This window comes from Carettochelys insculpta, chromosome 24 (assembly GCF_033958435.1).
Source record: "Carettochelys insculpta isolate YL-2023 chromosome 24, ASM3395843v1, whole genome shotgun sequence".
Lineage (NCBI taxonomy): Eukaryota > Metazoa > Chordata > Testudines > Carettochelyidae > Carettochelys > Carettochelys insculpta.
Window position 1 is genome coordinate 9,033,158 of NC_134160.1, and position 12,759 is coordinate 9,045,916.

Consider the following 12,759-nt stretch of genomic DNA (forward strand, 5'->3'; position numbering starts at 1 on the left):
AAAAGGCTAATCAGACACCTGCTGCCAGTTAAGGCCTTCCGGCTCTCTACAAAAGCTTTCCCCATGGGGATGAGGGAGAAGAGAAGCGGACCAGGAAGAGAGGCTGGAGGACTGAGGTTTGGGGGAGAGAAGCAGCTCAGCCAGCTACAGGGGGAAGGTGCTGGAGAGATGTGGTGTCAGAAGTGGCCCAGGGACAGGCTGCTGTGTTTGGGACGGGAAAAGCCCCATCAACTGCATCCATCTAGGGTCCCTGGGCTGGAGCCCATAATGGTGGGCAGGCCTGGGCTCCCCCCACCCTTCCCCTGAAGAGATGCCCTAGTGCAGGGGTTGGCATCCTGCAGCTCCGGAACCCGTGCACCTCTTTAAGGAGTCAGCAATGGCTCCAGGCGCTGCCACTGCTGACTCCTTTTCCGGCTGTCTGTCCGGCCCCCACTGAAATAATAGAACTCAATTTCATTGAATCCAGCTCTTAAACCAATTAAAGTTTAGTTCCATTATTTCAGCAGCAGCAGGGCAGGCAGCCGTCCACACTGCAGATGGAGGAAGTGCTGAGCCTGCAGGAGAACAGAGGGAAGGAACGGCTGCGTCTGCCCCTGCTGGTGCCGTGCAGCCCTGCTGATAAAGAGGCAGAGGCATGCACAGCTGGAGTAGCTAGTTGGGTGAGGTGGGTTAAGCCTGGAGATGGAGGGGCAGGTTTGGGGCTGAGAGAGGTTAAGAGTTGGGGTGGGGCAGTGGATTTGCAGGATGGAGGGGTACAGCCTGGGGATGGGGGGGCGGGTTTGTGGGCCAAGGGGGGGTTAGAGCTTGTGTGTGTGTGTGTGTGTGCTCGCGTGTGGAGTTGATGCAAACGTTTCTCCTTGCTTAAGAGCCTACCCCAGGTGCAGTGTTTTCCTTGTCCTCATTTGCTCTCCATTCCAGGGGTGAAAATAACTTAACCTTTCTAACTGGTACAAATTGTGTGCATGCTAGTCTTAAAATAGGGGTTACAAAAAGTATGCTTTGATGTTATTTATTAAGGACTGTCTCGTTCACATGCATTGTGGCTCTTGCAGTATTGATTTTTGTAACTGAATTTGAAAAATTGGCTCTTCTCGCTATTTTGCTTGTAGACCTCTGCCCTAGTGGAAGGACGGGGTGTCCGAACCTTCTGAAGGGGTCTTGCTCCTTCTCTTGGGACTTGCCTAGGATGAGAATGGCTCAGTGAGTGGAGACTGTTGCCTCTGGAAGGACCCAAGGCAGAAGGAGGGCCACTGTGAGTTTGAGACACCCAATAAAATCTGCCAAGAAGCACAGAACCTGGTGGAGGCTGACAAGGGCCTTCTCACATCATGTACAACTGAATACGGGGATTTTTAATTTTTACATGTGGGGATTGTCTAATTTGCAAGAATTTCTTTGGCCCATCCCACCAGAGCAATAGCTAATTTTTCCTGTCCTCTTTCCACCTGACTCAAAAACATGCTTTTCTTAGCCCTCAAATTTAATTTATTCCACCCCATTTTTTTTCTGCAAGCTTTGGTGACTGTCCTTGGCAAACATTTAATCACTCAGCTAAAAATCACCTGCCGACTAGCAGACATAGAAATTCATTTGAGGATGTTGACAAATAGATTTAATAAACCATGAGTAATGGAATGTTCTCAAAATGCAACATGAAGCCAGTTGGGTACTGAGTGTTGAGTGGGTCTGAGTTTACAAAGATCCCTTTCATGGGTGTCAAAAGAACACAAATGCCATACAGTTTTTTTTTCCCCTCCCTATTTAAATTGGCTGTTCCTGTCTAAGGATAGGGCTCAAATTATGAATATTGAGTATCCAGTATGGTCGTTCATGCATAACTGAAGAAGGTGGCAGGGAACAAACTGATCTTTCAATTTTGATGTGACCTTTTGCATGTCTGTATAGAAACCCCAGACTCCATCTTCCATTAGCTGCATAAAACGGTCTCCTTTGCACCCATTTTAGAACTGTTTAGGAAGCTGAAAGCATTGTGGCGAGCAGCTGTATTTTTTTTTTCCTCTTTCTGTAGGGTTTGCGCTTTTAACTAAGATCCTGCCGATCGGGTTCAGTATATTGTTTCACTATTAATACAAGGCAGCATGTGTCTGTTCTCTCGACATAGGCCGCTAAGCCGCTGCTTTGGTGGCTAGTCGGTAACGGCTGGCTGAGCACATCATGCAACATCTCTCTTAAGGTTGGAGGGTTGTGCTGTATCTGCTGAATTTTAACAAACTGGCATGCTCTCCTTTTGCAGGAGCAATTCCTCTCCTCCCGCTGACTTTGACTTGGGGTTTTCCCCAGTTTCTAGACTGGGAGTTCTCCTCTCTCTCCTATTTGGGCTCATGTAGGTTCTGCCTCTTTCACCTGCACCTGCATAATATTCTTAAGGCATTTTCACTGCTCCTACAAGGAGATGACTGCTGTCAGGCTAGCTTCTTCTAACGCATCCTGAGAGATGGAACGAGAGAAGAAGGGCCGGTGCCATGTGACTGGACAAAACTCTAGCAGTGCGCTCGCTAAGCAGTGCGCTTGGGCAGCCCCCAGGAGATATTCGAATGCCACCCAGCTGATCAGCAGAGTGCACAAAGCTGACAGTGTGTGTTTTGACTGATGGTGCATATCTGCACATGCATCAGTGCACATAAAATTTATTCCACACCTGGGTGGGGAAAAAATTAGCGGGAACAGTGGTTTCCAGCCCAGTGGGGTGGGGGATATGTACATATCTCCACACCAGAGCTGGAGAGGAAGGGGTTAATTCCCTGCAAGGAGGCTTTGATTGGAGCAAGACTTTCCTCCTGAGCTCTGCTGGGTAGGTATTTAAACCAGCAGGGGAAGCAGATGGAGGGAGTCTGAGGGCACCTGTCTACTTGTGGGAAGATTGCGCTGCAGTCAGTCTTCTGGAGTTTGTTTTTGCACGTCTGCTGAAGACGTGGTAAAATTGACTTCTGTGGGCTCGGCTGTCAACCCCTGTGCTACATGCTATCACATGGAGTAAAGGAGGTCAACGTGAGACTAAAGAGGCTTGGACGACACTAAGGAAGATACTTAACTTACCACTACTTCGTGGCCACTCAAAGAGTAGAATGTCTTCATGTCACCCTCCTATTTGTGGGTCCGTTGATGATTGATCAGCCTGGTTCTGGAGCTGCAGGTCTTATCACTGAAGGGGCAGGTGTTAGTAGCTATTGGAGGGGTGTGGGGCAGTTTTTGACGCTCTTTTTCTTCTTCTCCACCTTTCCTTGTCTGCATGGCGGTGGGACCTCTCAAATTGCATTACCCCCTCTCGGATTACCATTCTCCCCTGGGGATGGTCTTGGGCAAGGTTCTCCCAAGTGTTGACAGCGATGCTGCCCTTTTGCGTGTGTGCCTTCAGCATGTCTTTATATTGCTTCTCCTGGCCCCCAACGCTCCTGTGTCCATCCTTCCAACTTGGAAAACAGAATCTGTTTTGGGAGGCAGCGACTGGACATCCGAACCACATGACCAGTCCAACAGAGTTGTTGGTGAATGATGGCTTCAGTGCTGGTCATGTGCAACTCTTCCAGGACGCTAGCTTTTGTGCACCTGTCCCCCCAAAAGATATTTACGATTCCCTGGAGGCAGTGTTGATGATATTGTTCAAGTGCCTTCAAAATGACATTTGTATGTTGTCCAGATTTCACATGCATACAGTAATATTAGAATAACCATCGCATGGTATACAAGGAGCTTTGTCCTGGGATAGATGTCCTTTGTCTCAGGTGGGCGAAAGCAGAGCTTACACAGCTCAGATGATGCTGTATTTCCACATCGATGTTGACTTTATCGGAAAGATGACTTCCAAGGTATAGGAAGTGCTCCACAGTTCTCCATTGACTTCAATAGAAGGTAAGTGAGATTATCCTATTGGCAAGGGTTGGTGGAGCACCTTGATCTTTTTGATGTTCAGCTTCAGCAAAGGTACTAAAGATGGTTTGAAGGGCTGTGGGATAAAAAGCAGCAACCATGTTGTCATCCACGTACTAGAGCTCCATAATCCAGGTTGTGGAGGTCTTTCCTGGTTTTAGCTTTCAGTCTCCTGAGATTGAGAAGTTTCCCGTTCATTCTACAGACAGCCTTGCCACCTGCTGGAAGCTCGCCATCAATGAGGTGAAGGGTCGTGGCGATAAAGATGCAGAACAGTGATGGAGCAATGGCGCAGTCTTTTTGACTCCTGTTTTGACCTCAAAGGGGTCACTTTGGGAGCTGTTGTTGCTCAACACTGTGCCAGCCGTGTTGTTGTGAAGCAGCCTCACGATACTAATGAATTTTTTGGGACAGCCGATCTTGAGAAGATGGTCCACAGGGTGCTATGATTGACGGAGTCGAATGCTTTTGGTCATGTCAATGAACCTCATATATAAGGCTTGGTTTTGTTCATGACATTTTTCTTGCTGTTGCTGGGAAGCGAAGATCATGTCCATGGTTCCTTGGAATGGTTGGAATCTGCACTCGGAAGACATTCTTCCAGAATCCCAGAATGGCAGGAGTCGGTTTGCAAGGACTTGAACTAAGATTTTTCCTGACATCGCCAGGAGGGAGCTGCCACGATAGTTTTCTGATACGTCGATTCTAGCTATGCAAATGCCATAGCTAGAATCGACGTGTCTGCAATTGACTGTAATGCCTAGCGGAGAACTAGCCTCAAAAGGAAAAGAAGCTTTTCTGACCTCCTGCCAAACTAGTTGCTTCCTCGTACCAGGCTGATGAGGAGGATGCCAGGACCAGCCTCTTCCCTCCAGCTGCTCTCAGTTAAGGCTTGACTCCTTATCTCCACCTCAGGAGTGAAAGGAACCTGTCAAGGATTTGGCAACAGCTTCTTCCCAGTGACCCAAAGCTTGGAGAAGTCTGGGGCTAGTTACAAAGAGAGAGGTTGGAATCTTAAAGGGGCAGTAACGCTTGGCACCATCTTTTCCCACCCCGCCCTCCCAAAATGAAACGGCTAAGACCAGGTCTACTCTAGACGTTAAAGTCGATTGCAGATACATAGCTGGAATCGACTTATCTACAATCGACTTACCTGGCCATCTTCACAGAAGGTCGATGGAAGGAACACTCCTTTTAACCTCTCTTACTGCTTGCGATACTGGGGGCGGGTACAGGGAGTTGACTGTCGACCCCAGATAATTGGATTTTTGCATCCTCACTCAGTGTTCGGGTCGATATTCCAAGTAGCAAAGACATACTTGAGTCTGACTATACAGCTTCTGGCTGGGCCTGTCTAGGGTTTGCTTATACATAGGACCGTGATGCTGCAGCAAAACGCCAGCTTGTATCAGATCTACAGTTAGTTCCTGCAAGCAGGTTCACGCCAATTTTAGTGGCCCGCTGCTCTGTAGAGAGCCATGTGATAAGTCTGCCAGCCCTGTGCTTGGAGGAGCCTGTTCAGTGGGTGGAGAAGCAGGAGCCTATCTGTAACGAAGATGTGAAAAATTCCCTATCCTTCTGCTCCTGAAGAAGGGATGGTTCTGCTTTAAGAGCCAGGTACAGCTGTGCTTCTGAAGTGCTGGGTTTGCCTCCATGTGCTAGAACTGACTGTACAGAGAACTTAATGACTTCATGCATCCCTGCAGATGCTGGCAGGGATGAACAAGGAAGCAAAGTATAAGTGGATCTTCAATCTCTTACCACAGAGCTTCTGTGTAGGGACAGAAACCTGCAGACAGCACGAGCTGGACTGCAGGTAGCCAGCTTCTCTAGCTGCCGGCATAACCTTGTCTGACTCAGACAAAGCACTCTGCACTAAGGCTCTATGGTGGTCTTTACTTAAGATCTTATCAATCTATTGTGATTCAGTATCTCCAACCCCCACACACTGTTAATCTCTTTGAGTGAGGGCCAGTCTTTTATGTTTCTTCAACGCGGAGTCCAGCTCTCTGGAAAAAACTGGCTGACTTAATCTTTTTTTCGCCCTATAGCTCTATTTCCCTGGGTAGGGAAGAGCAGTAGAATTAAACACTCCTTCTCCAAGCCAAAGGAGGCGGGACGTGGCAGAAGCCTACATACCAGTTTCTCTAGCATGGATTGTCAACACGACTCTGCTCCATCACCAGGGTTCCCTGTAAGCTGAGCTCTTGGGCAGCCACCCAGGAGAGAGTCAGGTGCCGCTCAGCTGATCCACAGAGCACCCACGGCCAGCAGCATGTGTTTCTATTGGTGGTGCACATCCATACGTGCCTTGGTGCACATAACACAATTTATTCTCCACATGGATATGAAAAATAGAGGGAGCACCGTGTAGCAGTGTGTCTATTAAAAATAGAGGGAGCCAATTGCGTAGCTAAAAAATTGACTCATCGGCGGTCGACTTCAATGTCTGTCTATACAGAAGGTGGCCGACGGGAGCATTTCTCCTGTCAACCTTTCTTAATCCTTGCCACTCGCGAGGAGTTCCAGGGTCGACTTGGACCCCAGAAAGTGCGGTTTCATGCGTGAAAGAAAACCCTGGAAGATCAGCCCTGAGCATGTCATTCTTCTGCAGTAGTCTAGACCTAGTCTGATAGAGGAGAAAGAAGGTGGGTATAGAATAGACATAAGCCACACATCTCTAAGAACAAGAGTTACAAAGGTGAATAACCATCTTCTGTTCTTCAAGTGCTTGCTCATATCAGTTCCAAGCAGGTGATTCATAAGCTTCTCCTAAAAGGATGAGTCAATATCAATGAGTTGCTGACTGGATTACTGCTGTGCTGAATGCTGTATCCTCGAGTGAAGTCAAGATCTCAAGTGGTGCCGGAACATGGATCAGCACCACAGTGGAGAGTAGTGCCACTACAGCCCTGGGCACCGGAACAAGGTGCGTCAGGATCGATGCCTTGGCAGAGAATGGCGCCAGCCTCGGGCTCTTCGCACCCTGAAGTCGGACCTGGGAGCTGCAATCCAGTGGCACTGGGAAGAGTGGTGCTGAAGGGATGGTGACTGCCAGCTGGATTCGGCACGTGTCCAGGATTGACGGTCTGAAGACGGCCGCAAGTGGGAACGGCTGTGAGGGCCGGACCAGCGCCGTGAGTCAGACTGATGCCAGGACTCAGAACAGCACTGGGACTCTGAGTGGTGACGAGGTGCCACCAAGAGGCCAAGAACACTGGCTTCCTTCTCAATGAGGTCTGCTGGGAAAGAGTCGGCCTGTCTACAGCACCTGGTGACTTTTGGACCATCATCTCAATGAGGCCCTGGAGTCCCCAAAGGTGTCCAGGGTGGAGGAGATGACAACCTCCTCCATTTGGTGTCTCAGGAGTCCGGCACCACCAGGCAGATTGCTAAGGGACATTAGCACCACGCTGGCTTCCCTGTGCAGTGCTGGAGGCCGCGGACGGCAATGCAGGCAGTACCAGAGGAGCTCCCTTTGTCGGCTTGCTGCATCTCACTGGACAGTGGGAGTGGTGCCTAGTCACGAAAGGCTTCAGTGCCTGGGAGTGGCAGTGCCGAGGCTTCTGCACCGAGTCCTTGTCCTGCATGGATGTCAAACCCACTGCAGGGGCACCACATACCAATGTATTCAGCACTGGGGCCGAAGGGCCCATGCCATTAGCTGCTTGAGATAAGTCTTGCTCCTTTCTACTACATCGCTAAGACACCTTGTAGATCCTGCGCTCACCCGACTAGTGAGTCTGCCCCGGGCACCAAAGAACTGAGTAGTGGGAGTCACTAATGGGCAGAGGCACAGTACAAGAGCTGCACAGTTTGAGCCTGAGATTGGGCTTCCCCTGAGTCCCAGAGGGAATGCAGGCAGAGCAGGGAGAGACCCCTCTGCTACTAACTTGCTACTAACTACCAAAACTAAACGACAGCAGCTATCTGTGGAGCGCTAGGGAGCACTGGAGAAGCAAGAGAACCACAGTTCCCACAACCGTCACTGACCGTGGGAATGAACTGAAGGGTAATTGGGTCCAGGGGGTCATAGAGCAGCATATCAGAGCCACTCCAAGGGGCTCCACAGCCCGCCTGAGGGGTAGCCGCTGGGATAAAACTTTCTCACAATCGTGCCCACGCCTGCTTGGAAGCAATATGAGCAAGCACTTGAAGAAGACCTGAGTAGCTGTTCTGGTGTTTTGGTGGGAGGGGGGCTTTTTACTCTATGAAACAAGCTCAGGGAGGAAATGACGTGCCTCTTAAAGCAACATGCTGCTTGACAGGGCGTGGGGCTGTGTTGGAGGTGGAGGACTGGGGTTGGGTACTTACCTGTTCTGCTCCAGCTTTCATAGAATCATAGAACACTGGAACTAGAAGGGACCACGAGAGGTCATCGAGTCCAGCCCCCTGCCCTCACGGCAGGACCAAGCACCGTCTAGACCATCCCTGATAGATGTCTCTCTAACCTGTTCTTAGATATCTCCAATGATGGAGATTCCACAACCTCCCCAGGTAACTTATTCCAGTGTTTGACCATCCTGACAGTTTGGAAGCTTTTCCTAACATCCAACCTAAACCTCCCTTGCTGCAGTTTTAGCCCACTGCTTCTTGTCCTATACTCCAGAGGCCAAGGAGAAATTTGCGTGACTGAGATGCTTCTCGGAGCCAATGGGAGCTGAACTGGAAAAAGTGCTTTGCAAAGGCTGTGCTGGCTGAAAGTTTCCTACCTGGATCAGAGAAAGGGGAAGCCCCAAGAGAGTAACCACGGGTCAGTAAGCAACAGCTGACGTGACATTTTCTGGGAGAGTGTCGTCTTCTGAATGTCACTAAAAGCACTAAATCCAGTGCTTAGCAGCATGAGACGGTATTTCAGGAAGAGACCCTAGGAAAAAGAAACCCCAGCATTAGAAATCTTTGTCAAAGCTTCCTTTTGCGGAAGACGGAGGAGCTGCATGTTACAGAAACCTGGTTAAAAGCTCCTTCTCTCCAAAACAAAAAAGCAGTCAAGTAGCACTTTAACGACTAACAAAATAATTTATTAGGTGATGAGCTTTCGTGGGACTCTCTCCAGTTAGGCCAAATGTGGGGAAAGGAAAATGTCACTCTAGTAACCGGAAACTTCAACAACCCCCAATTTTTTTATTTTTGATGAAATTCCTAGGGGCTCTGCATGGAGGGTTTTTTTGTTTTGTTTATTGACGAAAAATTTCAACCGTCTCCTCCACCAACCTCCGCACCCTTTTTGGCTCCAATTAATCTCTCGTTTTTACTGGTATACTTGAGCTGTATTTCCATAAAATGCTCTTCATAGTAGCATTTCCTATGGACTAGATTTCTAAATGCTCAAGGGCCTCTGCTGAAAAGTCTTGGAATAAACAGATGCAGGGCACTTAGTGGAGGAGAACAGCCAGGTCTACAAGCTGGTCTGATTCACTGTTAATCGCGTGGAGGAAGGAAGGGGTAACAGAGTATACTAGACTCTGAGGTCCCTGCCAGCGAAGAGAGTACTTCAAGCGGTCTAGCATGGCTGTGGGGTGGTACAGCCAATCAGGGCCCGGCTACCTAGCATAAGAAGAGCACTCTTGGTTGCTACATATTGCAGAGCAACTGAAAACAAAGGTAGATTAAAGCAAAGAGAATTACTTCCCTGGGCTTCAATTTAAAAATGCCAGTACTCAGGGGGTACCTCAGACAGCCTGAAAAGTCCTGCACCAAACCCAAAATAAAAAATAACCTGATCACGTCTGACTAAATGTTTCCTTTCTACTTACATAGCTGGATGCTCGCGCTTTCCCGAGGCCTGGATATTTACTGAAATCCTCCAAGCCTGGTACAGGCTTAAACCATCTTTTTTGCTCTCCTTCAGCCACACGAAAGGAGGGGAAAAAGAAAAGAAAACCCTCTCAGCAGGTAACAGCTTCACTTCAAAAACTTCCATCTGATTTTGGCTGTTTGCTAACCGAGAACCCACTATATCTGAATTTAACCCTTTACATCAGTGTGTTTTAAACCCTGTTCCGCAGACCATTGGTGTTCCATGAACAACTTGCAGATGTGCCATGAGTATCTGACACTTTTTTTAATATCATGCATCAATGGTATATATTTTCTGTTGTTAAAACCAGAAACAAAGTTACTACTTTGTCATCCCTGATTATTTCATTTTGGTTTTGCTGTGTGAATTGCTGTTTGGGTTTTTTTGAGGGGGGCAGGGGCCTGATTTTGTGTTTGTTTGTTTTTGTTTTGTTTTGTTTTGTTGTTGAAGAAAATTTTCATAGACGCTCCATATAAAAAAATATTATTGTTTGGTGTGCTGTGGTCTCAAATAGTTTAAGAAACACTGCTTTACAGGCATTTGCATACAGGTGAACTCAAACCTGGGACCGCTGGATCTAAGAGCAGGGTTGAGCGAACGTTTTACACTGGGCCCCACTTTTCATCCCTGCAATTAGCAGGACACCCCCCACCCCACCTATCTAAAATAATCCACACCCACAGAAATTTTGGTTATGTTCATATGGGGAAAAAAAACCTTTTGCATGTAAATCTTCATGGTGCAAATAAGTGACACCCAGTTCACCAGTCAGGCTCCACAGAAGACTGATTGCATACTTGCTCCTTTCACTTAACAAAAGAGTGGCTCTAAACGGGATGGAGAGGGGCTGTTCTCAGTAGTAACGGATAGCAGAACAAGGAGCAATGGTCTCAAGTTACAGAGCAGGAGGTGTAGGTTGGATATTAGGAAAGGGTGGTGAAGCACTGGAATGCATTACCGAGAGAGGTGGTGGAATCTCCATCCCCAGAGATTTTGAAGCCCGGCTTAACAAAGTTCAGGCTGGGATGATTTAGTTAAGAGTTGATGCTGCTTTGGACATGGGGCTGGATTAATTTTGTGATTCCAGGGTCATGACAGCTTAGAAAAAGGACTTTGATAATTGGCTCCCAGTGGGCAAGTGTAGCTGCCTGCTTCGCAAGAGCTGCAGGGGAAATCTTGGAGAAGAACCCAGCTGGCTTCCATTTCTTATCTGTCTTGTGTCTGGTCAATTGCACCCTCAGGGCAGAATTTTCAGAAGCAGCTGAAGTCCGACTTCAGGCCTGATTTCTGCTCCTTCCACAGTATGGTATATTTAAAATGATAAGTTACCACTTTAATCTTTAGTTCTTTCTTTTATCCCATTTGTGAGCTAGGGTCCTGTGTGGCAAAGCATGCTATCAACCTAACAGCAGTATGTAGAGGATCAGTGGAGGGTAAAATGGGATGGTTGTGCTTCTTCACATTAGGGAGCAGCCTGTTTTGCCTCTCCCTGTTTTGAAGTTCTGCCATGTTATTCTGAATTCTAGGAAATAAAATAACATCATGTTGTGATCTCCCAAGAGGCATAGTTTATCATTTTAACTTACGTTGGTGTAGGCTAAGAATGTAGCTCCTCCAAGGGGTGCTGAGCCTCCAAAGCTCAGCATTTCTGAAAATCAAGCTCTGCATGCCACTAATTGAGTACCAAAGATTAAAGGCCACATTTGAAAGGTTGACATTTTATAACTTTATGCTTTGTATACGCTGCAGTGCTTTTAGGGATAGGGCCGTGTGGCTAAAAGTCGGGCAGTGGAGATGCTACTTGCCGTGAATTTTTCTGATAAAATACTTCCACCCTTAGGAACATGGTTCGCATTGTCAACAGGAGCGTGGCTCCTGCCAACAAGCCCCTTTTTGCTGCCTCTTGCTGGAGCAAAACTTTTGTCTGGGGGAAAGGGGTTAAGCACCTGTGAAAGACAAAACTTTTGTTGTTCCCTTGGCAGTGTAGACAAAGCCTCAGGGCTTTTAAGGGAAATCATAGTCTCTTAAAGGATACTTCCCTGGAGCTGGAGCAAGGGGGAACTGTTTGAAGTCTCTTGTACAAACTGGTAGCTGCAATTGGATTTTTTTCTTGCATTCTGTGAGCAAGGAGTTAAGCCAATGCTGAGTACTTCTGCAAATCCCCAGCCCCGTGGTCTTGCTCTTTACCTTTTTCCCCATTCTTTCTCCCCTCAGGCCAGCCCCCCACACACTGTGACAGGGAGTCAGTCTCATTAAGCACGGTTTCCCAAACTGGGGGGGGGCATGAGGCAACCCAGCCCTCCCATCTTTGCCCCCATCTGAAGAAAGATTCGGCCTTTGCTTCTGGCTCTCAGCCCCTGCCATTTTACGTGGGTGACCCAGCGCAGGTGCTTTAAGAAGCAGGCAGCCAGCAAAGACCCACAAGGAGCTGTCCGCCTTCTGCTAATGAGTGAGTGTGGGTTGTGGGGGAGGAGCATGGGGTTAGATGGGGGGCCTTAGCTGAGAGCCATGTGGCTTTTAGCTGCTGAGATGGGCTTTAACCCAGGGGTCAACAACCTTTCTGAGGTGGAGTGTCGAAATTTGACCTCTATGTACAGTCAGAATGCCAGTGATACTTTTTAAAGCCACTAGTAGTCCTATTTACAACAGCTTCATTCATAAATAAACTCAGATGCAGAGCTTTACCGGTTAGGTGGTGTTTGGTAGCACTAGCTGGTCTTTTGCTAATCCACTGAGCGGCCTGGCTTTGAGCCAGCTCCCCCCTGCATGAGAGAGGAGGGTGGGGCTCAGCTCCTGCCTTGCATGCCTATGCAAATGGGCTCATGTGCCACTCTTGGCACCTGTGCTGGGGGTTGCTGACCCCTGTTTTAGCCCCTAAGGTTGCAGGGTCATTCCCTCCTGCGCATGATCCAGGTCTGTGGGCCTTACATAGTCTTCAAATTAGAATATGCATTTCAGGGCAGAAGGTACTGTGTGTCCCTTCTCAAAACTCTTGGCCTCTGAGCTCCTTGTGGGGAAAAGGGATCTAGCCCCCCCAACCCCCTGCTGCATATTAGTAAAGGCTTCATCTG